The following is a 14,692-nucleotide window of genomic DNA, read 5'->3' as shown; positions in this document are numbered from 1 at the left end:
CCTGGTCCTGACCCCCAACCCCATCTGCTTTTCTCCATCCTCACAGACAGAAGAGGGAAAATGCCAGATGCAAATTGTGAAAAGCAGTTCTTACTACAGCCCCTTAGAGATGTCTGAATTGTTTGTTACACAACGCAACCTTCTCTCACATAAATTGATATTCTTATTTCAAGCTAATTGTGATTTTCAGCTTTGATCATTTCTAATTCAATTGTCTTTAATAACTTTTTAGAAAAAATTTCAACAATAAGATTTATACATAGGTTCTCTGTGAAAATAGTTTTCGTTTGTCACCTTGTTATAAATACCTTCTTTCTGGGTATTCTGGTAGATTTGTGATGTATTTTCTTTTTTCTTTTTTTTTTTTTTTTTTTTCTTTTTTAGACAGAGTCTCTCTCTATATATAAATGATGCATTTTCTTTTTATTTTCTTTTTTTTAGACAAAGTCTCTCTCTGTCATCCAGGCTGGAGTGCGGTGGTGTGATCTCGGCTCACTGCAACCTCTGCCTCCCAGGTTCAAGCGATTTTCATGCCTCAGCCGCCCCAGTAGCTGGGATTACAGATGCGCACCACAACACCCAGCTCATTTTTATATTTTTAGTAGAGATGGGGTTTCACCATATTGGCTAGGCTGGTCTCAAACTCCTGGCCTAAAGCGATCTGCCTGCCTTGGCCTCCCAAAGTGCTGGGATTACAGGGGCAAGCTACCACGCCTGGCCAATTTTCTTTGTGTCAACTACTTCACAAGACAATCTATCAAAAGCATTATTAAGGTTATTCTGAAGACTATATGAGAAATAAAGCATTGTTTTCAAAGAAAGCAAAGTAAATTACAAATAAATTGGCATGTTTCTATGACTCTGGAATAGAATTATATTCATTGCATTTGAAAATAATTAAAATATAAAAGCTACTTTACCATATCTTACCCATCTTTTATGAAACATTTTTAAGTAGTCAACTAGTTGCTCTCTGCTATTTTAATATCTAATTAAAGTTATAATTAGAAGGTATTCATTATTAATAATTAATTTTTTCTAATACTTGATTAATTATATATTATATAATTATTAATTCAAATCAAGTTTCATCTGAAAAGTTTCAAGCTTTATTTTTATTAATTTCTTCTACAACTCCAATTTCTATACCCCTTTGAGATGACAAGCTAGAGATCCCTAAATGTTTTGCAAGGTTAAAGTGCACAGCAAAAATAAATATCCAGGATGTCCTGGGAAAAGCTGAGAAAAAAATTCCTGGAGCCCAAACAGGAAAAAAAAAGAACTTAGTTTGAAAGGAGAGATGACACGGTGCCAATTCAACTCAAAAAGAGCTTCTTAAACAGCACTTTGGATGAGGAACCAGGCCAAAGATCTTGACAAATTCTAAATTTTGCTAAGAACTTGCCTTGATCCTGATGAGTGACAGGGCACCCAAATGCAGAAGGTGCAACCACAGTACTCTTTTGAATGGCAACCTCCAGGGATGGGAGAGGTAGGAGACACAGAGGTGTCCCAGGAAGCCAGGTATCCACGGCCCGGTCTAGGCCCACCCCTGTTGGTAGCTCCAAAAGTAGCTAACAGGACATGTTAGGCAGGGAAGGCCTCCTTTACCACAGACACAGAATCACAAAACAGAAAGAAGAGCACATTTCAAGGGATGCAAACCTCCATGCCATTGCCCCTTTACTTATGAAATGGAAATAAAAGTACCCCTAGATGGCTGCTTATGAGAATTATAGATCACACAGGTTAAGTGCCAAGCACCACAAGGGTCTTCAAGGGATGATAGCTACTACTATTATCAGTATTAGTCTATTACTCTTCAGTTACCCAACATAAAGGCATATATGCTTCCTCTTCATTTTTGTGAGGCAGGTCTCAGGTTTAGAGAAGTGAAGCAAGTTGTCTGGGGTCTCACAGCAAAGAGGTAGCAGGATCAGGGCTCACACTGCTAATCCTTGCAACTGCAGTCTGCCACGTAGCCCACAAAAGTGCCAGGATGCTCTCCCCTCCTACAGCAGCCCTTATGAAGCCTTGGCTCAAATGTTATCCCTGCAAGCGTGGCCTCACCTTGGTAGGCTGCTATTTTACTTCTCAAGTTGCAAAAAAGAGGGATAAATGAGAAAAGCAGAGGAAAACAACAAGATTACAACAGGACCCCTCAAAGTGCCCCAGGTCAAATCAGTTAATCTGATGTACTTATTGACTCTTACCTTGAGATAACCAGGTCTCGTGCAACCGCAAACCAAGTAAATCCAATCAGATTCTAGCACAGTGCATTGTCTTGAGCCAGTGTCTGATACCAGGAACCAAAGGCCATCAAAGACCCCTGTAGTGAGAATAGGAGAGATGGAAGGAAGGATGCAACACCACTGAGGTCATGTGTGAGAGGTGCTTCAGTACTCTCCTCCAACCCTAAAATGGAAGGTGTCAGATATGAATAACCATTCAGAGAGGATAGTCAAATGAGAACCAGGTCCCCAAGGGGAGTCCTGTTCTCTGGAGACCCCAGTCCCAGGTTCCATTCATCAGCCTTTCTCCATCTCTCCCTAGCCCACAGATGTAGAGTCAGAGTAACAGAACACCTCAAGTTCATAGGCTCTGGCAGGCCTTTGGTGCCCCGCAACATCTCCCCACTTATATAGCAGAAGGTCCCCAAGAACCGTCTCACATGTGCTCACCAGCCAGTTTGCACAGGGCATCTGCCCTAATCCTCCTCTCTACCCTAGCCCCCTCATCCACTTCCTCTGTGAGGATGCCTGTAGCTACCAGCACTTCCATCATCTGCCTTAAAAGACTACCAACTGTGCCGAGGTGCCATTTCCTGCTAAATGTCAGGACACCAGAGCAGGTCCGTGGCCCCAGCCACAGAGAAGAAGGCCTGTGCTCAACAAAGCAAATACAGCTCCTTGAGCTTCTTCCTGGGGTGCCCCTCCCTGTCCAGACCCTGGCTTCAGGTTAGAAAGGGAGAACAGTGTCTAAGGCAGCCACTGAACTGACTACCCTGGCCCAGGCCTCTCCTTGCTAGTTTTTCATTAGGACAACAACAAATCAAGCCAATAGGCTGCAGCTGCCCTGACCCCAGTCATCAGATTTACCCAACTGTCTCCAAATGCCAGGTAGCCCTCAAAGGCTAAGATTGACCAGGCACAGTGACTCATGCCTGTAATCCCAGCAATCTGGGAGGCCAAGGCTAGAATACTGCTTGAGGCCTGAAGTTCAAGACCAGCCTGTGCAACACAGCAGGACCCTGTCTTTACAAAATAAAAATTTTTTAATTAGCCAGGTGTGGTTGTACATGCCTGTAGTCCCACCTACATGGGAGGCTGAGGCAGGAGGATGACTTGAGCCTGGGAGGTTGAGGCAGCAGTGAGTCATGATCGCGTCACTGCACTCCCACCTGGGTGACAGAGTGAGACCTTGATTCATTGAAAAAAAAAAAAAAAAAGCAAGGATTGCCATCGTGATAGCAGGCTGTCCTCACCTGCATCCACACTCATGCACACTCACTGAGAGTGTTAACCAGCACTACCTTCCAAAGCGTGTGCTCAGTGCTGCTACCCAGCCATGTCCAGGGTGAATGAGACCTCCCAGGTTCCTCAATGGGACAGGGGAGGCTTGGCTAATGAACGCTTGCAAAGGCTTGTACAGAGGAAAGACCAGGAAACCACTCATTATCCCAGCAGCCCTGCTGGCAGGAAGGGGGCCATGGGCAGGGGAGCAGGAAAAGCCTTCCGCCCGCTCCTATCAAAGCACCTGGCTTTCCCTGCAGAGGCAGAAGACTGGGGCCCAAGAGGATCCAAAGCAGCTACTTTCTCCTCCCACACCCCACGGCACCCTCAAGGGAAAATTTGCTCCCTAGAACCTCACTGTATTGTATATCCCTTCAACATGCTGCTCCACCCGGAATTCTGTCCCCTCCATGCCACCACACCAACTACCTGGGCACAGCTACTCAACAAGGACACAGCATCATTCCACCTTCCTTTGTCTAGATCTTCATAATCTTTCTTGTGCTCTCCTGCAATTCAGCCCCTGTGTTGAACCATCCATCCCTGTTATTTCTTCTGTATAAGGTCTCTGAGATCTGGCCTTCCAGTCTGGTTCCTTCTGGGGCAGCCTCCATCCCACCTCTGATCACAGTGATTCATTATACAGAATGTTTGCTGCATGCCTGCCATGGACCAGGCACTCCTGACCCACTCCGGATGAATCGGTGAGGAAAACAGAGATCCTGCCCACACGGAGCTCACATTCTAAGGACAAGAGACAATTAACAATGGGCATCACAAACAAGTATGGTGTAAAATACAATGGCTGCTGATCAGGAAAAGGCTGGCCAAAGGAGCTTAGGATGGTGAATAAAGAAAACACACAATGTAGAGTTCAATGGAGGAGTCAGGGAAGGCTTTGATGCAAAAGTGAAATCTGAGCCAAAACCTGAAGGAGGTAAGGGAGGGAGCCAATCAGAGTCACAGGGAATAAAATAACAGGCAACTGGAACAGCCAGCACAAAGGTCCTAACAGGAAGGGCATGCCTGGCCTGACTTGCCTCCAGCCTCCACCACCTCCAGTCCCCTTGAATACCACTGTTGGTTTCATCTTTCTCTTGAATACCACTGTTGGTTTCATCTTTCTCTTGAATACCACTGTTGGTTTCATCTTTCTCTTTTCCATGTGCCCACCTCCCCGCGCCTCTCATCTTCAGTAAACTCATAACAAGATCCTAAGGAGGATTCCCAGAGGGAGGGTTACAGCCTAGGGGTCAGGTCAGCCCAAGGCAAAACTGCAAACAAGTCTGTAAAACAGGAAAATAATCTGTTTTTTGCTTTTCCCATCTCCTCTTTCACATTGGCCCCAGTTCCCCCATTTCCCTTCCTTGCCCCAGTTCCCCCATTTCACCTCCTCAGGAATTCATAAGGGCTTATGGTGAACAGAGGACCAAGTCCAGACTTCTAACTCTGGAGATGAAGACACCCCATACTCTCATCCCACCTCTCCTATCTGTAGTGAAGTCTGTTGCTGCCCTTCCCAGAGCGCTCTCACCACTTTCATGCACCAAACCACAGCTTCTGGCTGCCTTGTTTCTGACTGCTGGCACCTGCAACCTTATTGGGCTTGGCTACTTCCCACATCATCATGCAGAGGACCAGAGACCAGCGGAGTCTCTTTCTACCCTGCAGCAACCTATATAGCCAATGACTGATGGACAGGGACCATGTCATCCACCCTTGCCTAGTGGTTGACAAACTGTTTTGTGCAATTTATGCTCCAGAGCTGCCTGAGGGGTCAGGCTGAAATTGTACCCCTACTTGATGTTCTTCTCACCTTGTCCTGCCCCACTAGTCCCTTACCTCTGTCTCCTCGAAGCACTTCCTTTGTAAGTCACTTGCACATCAATCTTTATTTCGAGGTCTACATTTAGGGATATGACCTACAACACCATTCAAATTTAGTTTCCACTATTTTCAAACATGGATTCTCTACTTCCTTCCTTAGCCGTGCTGGCTAGGACTATTTCTCTCCTCTGAGGTATTATAGCAATAGACGTCCCACACGCACATTTTGGCAGGTATTCACAAGCGGGTTGTTTCTGGTTTTTGGTTTGTGTAATAGTTTTCCCATATTCCCATCTTCCTAATGAGATTGTGAGTACCCTTGAGAGCTGGGATGAGATTTTAGGCTTCTTTATAACCTTCAGCACCAGACTAGGCACAAAAATCTGCCCTCAAGACTTAGGGAATGGAATCAGAAATGATCCAGGTCTATTTGTCCCCTGTAGATGGTCCCCCAGGGGGAACTATGCCCGCAGAGCCCTTGAGGGCCTATATGGGGTGTGATGTCAGACCTATGATGGGACATTTATGTCCTTTCACAGATACCTCCACCCTCCCCACGCCTCTCATCTTCAGTAAACTCATAATGAGATCCTAAGGAGGACTCCCAGAGGGAGGGTTACAGCCTAGGGGTCAGGCCAGCCCAAGGCAAAACTGCAAACAAGTCTGTAAAACAGGAAAATAATCTGTTTTTGGTTTTTCCCATCTCCTCTTTCACATTTGCCCCGGGTCCCCCATTTCCCTTCCTTGATGTTTGTTTCTAAGTCTCATTCCCATCATACTTTGCTCTAATTCCTACGGACATGAGTCCCCAGTGAGCTGCCTCTGGGAGACATTCATGTTTCCAAAGCATTGGCAAAACTTTAGGTAGTCAGGTAGCCCAGAAGAATAATCCCTTACAGTATGTTACAGAGCTCACAGTAGTTTCACATCCATCATTCCATTAGTTTCAAGCAACAAGCCTGTAAGATGTATGAGGCAAACAGTATCATCATCTCTATTCTACAGACAAGGAAACCGAGGTCTGGAGAAGCTGAATTCCTCACTGGAGACCACACCTGTGGACCAACAAAGCCAAGGCCAGATGAAGCCTGTATCCATGTGGGAAACAGCAACAAAGGCAAGAACTCATTCCAGTAATGAGGAGGTCTTGCTGCCATCCACAGCAGAAAGGACTCACACACACCAGTCCATTCTTCCATTTCTGCACCTACTAGGAAAACACATGAGACTTTGGGCCTCCAGGGAGAAAGAGTTAGCAGTTTGACAGATGCAGAGCTGTGTGCTCATAATTGGGACAAAGCACCTCTCCTTTTGGGCTCTGATGAGGAAGGATCGGAAGTTGCTGGAGAAAACAACTGGATCAGAAGTTGCTGGAAAAAGGTCCATTAAGGTTCATTTAATACCTACTGGATGCCAGATGCTTCAAATAGTCCTATGAGGGAGGTAATATTAGCCCCGTTTTACAGATGAGGAAACAAGCTCAGGGAAGGCAAATGACTAGCTCAAGACTGCAACCTAGTAATAATAATCAATGTGATAGACATTTAATGAGCTCCTGCTATGTGCCACATACTGTGCTGAGTAGTATGTATACTTAATAATTCTAATAATCAATAATGTCTAGACTGGAGAGGCTGTATAAGCTAAGGAATCATATCACCATTTATAGATGTGAAAACTGAGTCTTGTTAAGTAATTTGCCCAAAGCTACTCAGTTTGTAGGTATCAGAACCATCCAGGAGACTTAAAGGTCAAGTCTAATGCCCTTCCCCATTACATCCTCAGATACAAACAGAGCAGTGACAGTCCCAGGCAGAACTTGGGGCACCAAGGCAGATGCCTGTAGGAGGGGAACAGGTTGAGGAAGAAAGGCTTGCAGGAGAGGTGGGAAGAGAATAAACAGCTCCCTCAATGGGGTGATTCTGGGGGCATGAAAAGGCCGCTTTTCATGTTGCCTCTGCCCAGGGCCAGTCCTCTAGCAACGCACTCCATCTTCTTCTAATGATAATCTGGGAGTTTTCCCAGTGAGTCATGGGAAAAGGAGTCTAGCAGCCAAATCTCCTGCCTTGTGAAACCTCTGAGACCTTCCCTCCTACATCCAGGAAAGGGGTCCCTGCCCAAAGTAGAAGACTGAGCTGCATATGGTAGTAGAACAATATTTTTAAATATTAACCATTTTAAATACTTCCAAGCCACCTCCATATTTCCCTATGCTCCTCTGTCCTTCCCTTATTGAGTCTGCTTTGACAGTACATTGCCTCAGGGAAGGAAGACACAGAGGAATTACAAAGGAAGAGAAAGAGTTACATTTGGCTTATGGGTTTTCAAAGCGCAGCCCTTGGAAAGGAGCAGAGAGGATTCAGCATCTAGGCAGCAGACTGAGGAGCCCACGTGAAGAAGGCGCTCAGAGTGGTGAGTGGTGAGGGTGAGCGGAAGCGGTGAGATGCCACCTGTGAAGCAAGGAGTGGAAAGATGTAGCAGGTCCCTAAGAAAGGGGAACCCTGTGCCCTGCCTCCCACTCCTCAAAGGTACTAGAGCCACTCTCCCTATAGGTTTAGGGGATCTGAGAGCATTGTGAGTCCTTGCCCCCCTTCCCAGGTAGAACTCTAGGGGGCAACAAGATCTTGGAGAAGATATAGTTGTAAAGGGTGTCCAGAAAGATCTTGGGTTTTTTTTTTTTCAATCCTCAAAATTGAAATTTAATTCACGTAACATAAAATTCACCATCTTAAAGTGTACAATCAGTGGTTTTTAGTATATTCACAATGTTTTACAATCATCACCACTATCTAATTCCAGAACATTTCCATTCCTCACCCTCTAAAAGAAAGCTCATACCTGTTGTACCCATGAGTGGTCACTCCCAATTCTCCCCCGCCCCTAGTCTCTGGTCTACAGATTTGCCTCTTCTGGACATTCCAAACAAATGGGGTCATGCAGTATATGGCCATTATGTCTGATTCCTTTCACCTGATGCAATGTTTTCAAGGTTCATATCTATGATATAGTATATATCTGTACTTCTTTCCTTTTTATGGCTAAATTCTTTGTATGGATATGACATACTTTGTTTATCTATTTATCAGCTAATGGGCATTGTGTTGTTTTCATTTTGGGGTTATTAGAAATCATGCTTCTATGAACAGGCATGTACCAGTTTTTGTGTGGTTATATGTTACTGGTTCTTTGGGGTATATGCCTAGGAGTGGAAGTGCTGGGTCATATGGTAACCCTATGTTTAACTTTTTGGGTAAACCCTATGTTTTGGGGTGAGCCCTATGTTTAACTCTTTTCTACTAAAGGCTGCACCAGAGATAGGGTTTAGATAGCCCTCTGGTACTGCCCCTATGGACCAAGGTGTCATGGAATCAGCCAAACCCTTATGATTCCCATGCACCAGAAGAGAGGGAGCCAGACCTAAAGCAGCCTTGCATTGAGAGAGGGAGAGTCAAAATTGCTCAGCAGTGAAATGTAAGGCTGGGCAGCAATGTAGACATTTCAGCAACTGCCAGTGTGAATTCATGATAGATGCTCCTCCATGTACCCCAAGTTAGCTACAATCCTAAGGAAAGGAGGGGATCCCAGATTCAGTGAGGTTAAGTTTCTTCTGTAGCAGAATAGGAGTGTATTATAGAAATAAGCTGAATTATGGAAAAATAAATAAAATTACATTTCTTGCACACCTAAATTTGTGACTAGAGATAAGTACCCACTACACAGTTTAATCTTAGAAATGTCTGAGAGAAAAGACCAGGGAAGCTCAGGAGGAATTTTAAAACCCTCCATAACCCACACTTCTGGGTGGATATCCAAACTGGCAGAGTAAGCACAGAGCCATGGAGTATCGGAACTACTTCTAGCTTCTTAGTGGGAGCAGAAGCCCAACCGCTTGCAATGGCCTAGTGAACCCATTTAGCTGGTTTCAGCCTCCTCCCCAGCATCACCTCTCCCCTCAGCCACACCGGACTGCTTGCTAAGCCCCATAGCCATGCCATATTCAAACTTCTGTGGTTTTGCCCGTGCTGTTTTTTTCTGTCTTCTCACCTTGTACACTAAAAAGATCATTTGTCAAGACCAAGAGCAAACGTCACTTCCTTCAGTGTGTCATTTCCTAACCCTCTCAGGCATAATTACTCTCTCTCCCCACTCTGTTCCCTTAGCATGCTGTACACTTTGCCTTGTACTTAATTGTTTATATGTCTCTGTCTTCTGTCCAAACTCCATGTCCCTCCCCCAGCTAAAGGACAGTGTTTTATATCAATATGATTGTACATGCTATGCATTTAGCACATACCCAGAGTTCCATAAATACCTGTTCAGTGAATGATCAGGCCAAGCCTCTATTTTACAAACAGGGCACTAAACCCAAGAAAGGTAAGCGATTTATCAAAGACTCCAACATTTAGTGAGTGGCTGAGCCACTGATCAAACACAGCACATCCAAGGCACTTTCCAAGGAATGGCCAGAAGGTGCACCAGATAAACACTCTGGTGTCATCCAAAATTCCTGTTAGTCCCACGACTGCTCCCTGAGTTGCTGATAAAATGATAAAAGTAAGGAAATGTCATAAGTGAGGAACATGGCTGGCATATGCATTAGACTGGTATTTGAGGAAAAACATATGGGGGAAAATGTTACGGGGATATTATGTAGCATGCTGGGTGTACTTCTGAGGGAAGACAGTTTATAGAAGCCTGCTTTACATTGATGGGGAATGATAGTTCATTATGAATAAATCAGATCTAACACACAGCTCTGTGATGGCCAGATTCCACACTCACTAACACTCCTCCTGCAAAATCGAATATTCACATTCAACCCATTCCAAAACAGCAGCTGTCTAGGCTTTTCCAAGAAATCTCCATGCCTAGTTCCTCAGTTCATCAGAACACCAGCCACAATAAAGAAATTCTCTATAATATCCAAAAGATAAAATCTCTCCTGCAACCTAGTACATTCTCGTAAGATTACACATTGAATAAGATTTCACCAAATACTCCTTCAAATGTCTCTTTATACAGTAGAATAGAAATCAATACAAATCTCATTGTTGCATCTTCCAGCAAAACAAAACTGAGTGTGTGATCTTAAACATGGTTTCACATACTTCCAGGTTCCCAGCTAAGTCTCCAGAAAAAGTTCCTGACCAAGGAATAGGAGTAGTGGGTAGAACTCACCTGCTCCAAACAAGAGAAAGACTACTGCCAGCCTGGTCCCCCTGAAGTTAGAGGAGTGAAGACTGCTTAGGCCATTGCAGGGAGGAAGACCTGGCCCCTTCCACGTGGAGAGCTAGCTGTGGGCACAGCCTCGTGTGTTTGGATAGGCAGCACTCCCCATTCTCCTGAGGAGATGTCAAACCCTCTACTCTCCTCAGTCTCCATCCTACTGCCTCCCCTGACACTAGAAGAGGACCAGACCTCCCACTTTCTGACAGACGGAATGCTCCACCAGCAAATCTCTCACCTCCTCTTCATGGCAAACGTTATGAAAGGCTCCATCCTCCCTTTATTCCGCTCACCATGAATGAGCAGCAGGGAAACACCCCTCAATGGAGTAAAAGTGACCTCCTTGCCACCCTCATTCATGATACTAAGATTCCAGACATGGTGTCCAACCAGGGTAGGCACCAAGGGTACCCCAGGGGGCTGGGTGTTCGTGGCATCTAGATGTCTAATGTCATCCAGCTGTTTGGAGTTAATCTATACAGCTTTGAAACCTGAGAAAAACCAAATACCCTTTAGTTTGTCTAAATTGAACACTGATGGTTTAGGCAGGACTGAATTTCCCCAAAGAGCAGGGAGGAGGTTTTCTTTTGGTCACATGCAGGCAATCCTGTCTATGACTTTTCATCATCAACTAACCCTGAATTCACAGAGGCTGCCCGGCAGCATCCTTTCTCTCAAAACAAGAAACAAATAAAAATAGGGAAACAAGAACAGGAGTCTGTGCTCACTACAAAGGGTGGTAGCCCAGAACAGGGGACAGAGGGTCCAGCCCTGTTCACTACGTGACCTGAGAAGAGTCAGACTAATGCATCCATCTCCATTTTCTCGTAAATCATAGTTTGAATATTAAAAAATTCCCAAAATGCCCCCCCGAGGACTTCTAAACATGGCAATGGTGAGGTAACACCCATTCTGGGAGGACTGAGCTGAGAACAGGAGTGGGAGCCACCTCCGCTGGAGGGGAAGAAGCTGACACCCCAGCCTTCCAGAGACCTGCCCCAGACCAGTGAGCCTCTGGGGCTGATCCAACAGCAAGAACAAGAACAAGAGAAACGGCTGCTTTCCAGCAGTGGGTGGGGGAGGAAGCAGCAGGCAGAAGGGAGGAAGGGAGCAAATTCAATGGAAGCAATCACATTTGCTGCTAAAAAGGAGAAGAGGAAGCCCGAGAGAAGGCAGCTCCAATTAGTGGTAAAATAATCAGAAACGAACCATCGTTTACCCAAGCACAACTTCTCCGTACCCTCTAGCTGAGGCTCTTTGCTGCCGTGGTTATATTTAGAATCCATTTGAGCAACCAGGTTATTTTGTCCACTGGAGCCAAAGAATACTCTAAAAGCTCCTACCAGGGCTCAGGAGATGGGGGAGGAAGGCACTAGGGTGTAGAGAAGCTAACCTCCCTGCACCTCACATCCCAGGACAAGGAAACTCCCAGGATACAACAGGAGCCCGTCCTGGTAGGAACAGACGCGCAGCAGTAGAGCCTGGAACAGCCTCCACAGCCGCAGCTTCCTCCAAGGTGGCAGAGAAGTTCAACAAGGCTGAGGCCTGCAGAGCCTAAGTGCCCTTCAGAGCAGACCTGGCTCTCTTCTCCCTGAAGGCCTGGTGGCAGGCTGTGCAAAGGCAAGAGCGTGCGTGTCTTCTGGGGATAGCAGAGCCATGAGTGGGTCCAGCTGCTAAGGGACCAAGTCAAACCAAGAGTCTTTCTTGCATCTTTGTGTCCCAAGTGTGAGGCATAAAATCTTACATGAAACGAGGGGAAGGGGAAATAGTATGGGTTAGATGCAGAGCAAACAGGTGATATAAGGACTACATTCTAGGATCTCACAATCAACTTGAAAACACACACACACACACACACACACACACACACACACAAACACACACAAATAGAAGGCAACAGCCAACAGCCAGGGAATATAGTGGCTGGAGAGAGTCCTGCTACTTTTCTTCTCCCCTGAGTCCGCATGCTCTACTTCCTAAAAATTCAGAGAAAAATAACTCTGCTCCAAGTACCTCTAAGTCATCTAGAATATTCCTAATAAATTTGTCTGCGGGAGCACTTATTGGCCAGTGAGCCTAGTCTAATGGAGCAGTTTTCATGTCTGCTACCACAGGAAAAACCAGGCACTATGACGGCCCTGAGTCAGGCTGTGAACCCTGGGGAGTAGGGGGGGAGTGCCCTTATGGTGTTGATGAAAATGTTTTAAAAAATGAGTATTTTTTGAGCCAAAAAAAAAAAAAATGAGCAAAAAAGGAAAGGAGGAAATGAAACACTTAAAACAACTTTAATATTATATGAACTTTTGGATCACAAAGTAGTATGCAAATTAATTGCCTTACAAATTGGGTCTTCATTCCCCATTGGTTTGCTGCACAGTCCCTGAGATGCTTCACTTTCATGTGTGATGCCTCTGCTCTCAGTATTGCCTTCTATAAATTCAGCTTTAACATCCCCCGTCCTCCAGTGACTGTCACGCAGCTGCTGTTCTGTAAACAAGCATTGCAGTGCAAAGCTCTCTTTTAAAGGCGGCCTTTGCATATTTTTAAAAAATGATCAATAAAATGAGCACTTAATCTACGGGCCCTGGGCTAAGTACTTTGTACTCATTGTCTGGTTTGTTTTGTTTTGTTTTGTTTGAGACGCAGTCTAGCTCTGTCGCCCAGACTGGGGTGCAGTGGCACGATCTCGGCTCACTGCAACCTCCCCATCCCAGGTTTAAGCGATTCTCCTGCCTTAGCCTCCCGAGTACCTGGGATTACAGGCATGCACCATCATGCCTGGCTATTTTTTGTATTTTCTGTAGAGGCAGGGTTTCACCATGTTGGCCAAGCTGGTCTCAAACTCCTGACCTCAAGTGATCCGCCTGCTTGGGCCTCCCAAAGTGCTGGGATTACAGGCATGAGCCACCATGCCCAGCCTGTACTCATTTTCTAATGCAACCCTCATTGCCACCCTAGGAGGGAGGTCTCATTATTTTTCCACATTTTTCCAATGAGGAAACTGATGCTTAAAAGGATGAAGAGTTTGCCTTGGGCCTCGCAGTTAGTTCATGGCGGGGCCAGGATCCAAGGATCCAAACCCAGGCAAGCAGACGGGCCCCGCCTGGCTTAGGCAGCCGCTGGGCTCTTTCCCCAGAGACTGTTCTATGTATGTTGAGAAATTTGCCCCTTTCTCTGGGTTTTCTGGCAGCAGGGCTCAGCTCTCCTTGTGGAGCAGGCACCAGCAGGCTCTGCCTGTGCGCTGGCCCTCTTTGCTCTCATTGCACAACTGAACACAGCCAGAGTTCCTGCAAGTATTGCTAAGGTCCTTAACCTTACTGGTTCATGCTACTCACTAGGCTTGGCGTGGGCCATTTTAATTTTCTGGTTTGGTTTCTTCATAGGCAAAATCCTCCTTTTTTGCCTCCCTCTCTTTTCCTCTTTCCACAGTGGAACTTGGCACCCCTGCCCTCACCCATTATCTCCCGAAACCCTCTCCTTCCTAAAACCTTCCTGGAACCAAGGCCCTGCTGCCCATTTCCCTGTCTCCCTCCAGGAAAACTGCTCTGCGGGTGGAGCTGTAGCAAGACCTGCAGCTCAGTGTCCCTCTGAAGGGATGGAGCCATGTGCACTGTGGGAAGGTGCAGACAACCTGAACCATAGAGAAGAATCTCTAATTGGGACCCTTCTAACCACAGGAAACTGGCACAGAAGGTATTGATTCTAACAAGGTGGACTCCACGGTGTCCGCCCCACACCAATCAACTGTGTAAGCTCATTCCCTCATTTCTTTGGGTGTTCACTTAAGTCACGTTCTCAGCAGGCCATCCCTGAGCACCCTATTTAAAAGAGTAAGTCCTCCCTGCCACTCCTTGTCCTCGGCCCCGGATTTTCTCCACAGCACGAGTCCACATCTAACATGCTATAGATTTTACTTATTTATTTTGCTTATGATCTCTCTCTTGCTCTAGGCCCACAATGTGCCTGGCTCATGATAGGTACCTGATACATATTGGTTTCATTCATTTATTCAAACACTGATTGAGTGCCCACCATGTGGCAAGCACTATTACCATAGACTCTGTTTTTTTAAAAAAATGTCCTCTGCCCTTATTCAGCTGCCAGTCTGATACAGAGATAGATATTCA

At 45.8% G+C, this 14,692-nt stretch overlaps 1 protein-coding gene across 10 annotated transcripts in view; it reads right to left on the bottom strand.

The window, feature by feature from the left end:
- The window catches only part of CACNA1E (calcium voltage-gated channel subunit alpha1 E), a 497,363-nt gene that overhangs the window by 447,193 nt on the left and 35,478 nt on the right, over positions 1-14,692 (bottom strand). For 9 of the 10 annotated variants that reach the window (XM_065534002.2, XM_065534247.2, XM_065534152.2 and 6 more), the window contains exon 2: positions 2,214-2,329. The exons of the other annotated variant lie outside the window; for it this stretch is intronic. The gene's annotated coding sequence lies outside the window, so the exon portion shown is untranslated. The remainder of the gene's footprint in view (positions 1-2,213; positions 2,330-14,692) is intronic. 10 annotated transcript variants of the gene reach the window in all.

The sequence above is a fragment of the Macaca fascicularis genome, chromosome 1 (genome assembly GCF_037993035.2).
Source record: "Macaca fascicularis isolate 582-1 chromosome 1, T2T-MFA8v1.1".
Lineage (NCBI taxonomy): Eukaryota > Metazoa > Chordata > Mammalia > Primates > Cercopithecidae > Macaca > Macaca fascicularis.
The sequence above is the reverse complement of the archived record's forward strand: the minus strand, read 5'-3'. Positions and strand labels throughout refer to the sequence as shown.